This window comes from Zea mays, chromosome 1 (assembly GCF_902167145.1).
Source record: "Zea mays cultivar B73 chromosome 1, Zm-B73-REFERENCE-NAM-5.0, whole genome shotgun sequence".
Classification (NCBI taxonomy): Eukaryota; Viridiplantae; Streptophyta; class Magnoliopsida; order Poales; family Poaceae; genus Zea; species Zea mays.
Genome location: NC_050096.1, coordinates 101815664 through 101817656, shown reverse-complemented (window position 1 = coordinate 101817656; position 1993 = coordinate 101815664). Strand labels below are relative to the sequence as shown.

Below are 1993 nucleotides of genomic sequence, written 5' to 3'. Positions count from 1 at the left end.
GAAAAGCAAGCAAAACACCGTGGTATTCAAGTGGGTCTTTTGACCGCTTGAGAGGGGTTGATTGCAACCCTCGTCCGTTGGGACGCCACAACGTGGAGTAGGCAAGCGTTGGCCTTGGCCGAACCACGGGATAACCACCGTGCCATCTCTGTGATTGATCTCTTGTGGTTATTGTGTTTTGACTCCTCTCTAGCCACTTGGCGATTATTGTGCTAACACTTAACCAAGTTTTTGTGGCTTAAGGTTCAAGTTTCACAGGATCACCTATTCACCCCCCCCCCCCCTCTAGGTGCTCTCAGTAACTTGTAAGTAAATTTCCAGTGAACATTTGCCATTCACTAAAACAACTGCCATTTCTACCAACAAGTCTGTGGCCATATTTCAAATTTAGTTCTAACTCTGTTGTACTATCATATTTAATCTATCACAGGTAGACGAAATCATGGATGAGGAGTCGACTGAAATGAATGATTCTGCTCTTAATTTTTTCTGAACACGCATGAGATGTTTCATTGCATTAATAGAATAAGAGAGTTACTAAAAACGCTTCAAATTTTTGAATGTATTGATATGACTTTATACTCAAAACATGCATTTAATTTAATTAACTGTTGGTCAAAATTACAAACTTTTTTTTGCATCAAAATATGCTATAGAAGGTTGAGGAAGGAGTACAAAATTCTTTGATGTGATGTACATCAGATTCCACACCTTTTGTGTAGTAATTATAATTTTCAAGCAAGTTTCTTTTTGAAAAAGTTACTAATCTACCAATGTTTAGTTGTCAGGCTGACCTTCTATCCTATCGTTGTGACGTTGACTTGAAAGCTCTCATCCCATATATCCCTAGAAGCTATCAGTCCATTTTGATGTCTGCAACTTTAGGGTGAGTCCCCCCAGTGCAGTTTCAGATTTCAGTACTAGTTCGACGCACAGCTCTGTATGTTCACCAAGGAATCTAGTCCCCCCCGCCCCCAAGATAATCTGTGTACATATAGGGAGCATGTTCTTGTTCTCCTGTAGGTATACGGCCATCAATTTGGTTTAGACGGACGGACACCGGTAGGTATACGGCCATCCAGTGCAGTCTTATTTCGTCGAGGAGGCATTAGTCCACAACTCGGTTGGTTCCTGGCCTTGATTTTTGTTCCTGGTATTTTTTTCAGGTCGTCTAGCTATTGTAGTTGCCCATCGTCAAAGTTTTGTAGAGTGGTTAGTGTTTTTGGTTGACAGACATTGGTGCTAGATTTGGGATCAGCCTTCCTAAACAGTACCATTTACTTCAGCTCAATGATATGAATAATGCTTGTTTGCAGGACATATTGCTAAGAATCTGCCACATTATGTTTGCTTGAGGTATTAATTTATCCAGGTGTTTAATGCTGGAGTACAGTTAGAAGATCCCTAATCAATTGCTTCTCATTTCAGTCGTGTAAGTCACTCTGTATGTTTTGCTACCATTTTCTGAACTCCATTGTTCTCATGGCCATTGAATGACCTCTCTTTTCATGGAAAAATAGGTAACTTTATTCATGCTACGGCAGCGACTTTGAGCGAACATGAGACCACTGAGCTCTGGAATGAATGAAGGACGTCATCTTTGGAAGTCGGACATCACCTAGAGCTAGGGTGTCCATTCTTGACATGTTTCTCTTAGTGATAGGTGGATACTGTCTAGTTAGGAACAGAGTCTTGAGGGATTGATGGACGCATGCATCTTCAATTCCTGTGTGTTGTATTACTACTGGTACAATCTCCAATTCTTGTGAACTTATGTATTTGGACTTGTGTGAATTTGTGATATAAACATATATCCATGTGTTTGAAATATGTATTGTATGTGATATTTTGTGTTGCATGTGATATTATGTTTGTCTAATTTTTCATTTCTGTATTTTTTATTTTTTTCTGGAAAAGGGTACCCACGTTCTTAACGTTAAGAACGTGGGTACCGTCGAACTTATTGTGCAGTCCCTCGCAGACCCACGCAGGA

The 1993-nt window shown here is 40.1% G+C and overlaps 1 long non-coding RNA gene across 1 annotated transcript; it reads left to right on the top strand.

Annotated features, from left to right (window-relative positions):
• Nucleotides 1-1294: 1294 nt before the first annotated feature.
• On the top strand, nt 1295-1780 carry LOC118476036 (uncharacterized). The gene is made up of 2 exons (XR_004855289.1): nt 1295-1432; nt 1521-1780. It is a non-coding gene; the product is annotated as an uncharacterized lncRNA (long non-coding RNA).
• The last annotated feature ends 213 nt before the right edge of the window (nt 1781-1993 follow it).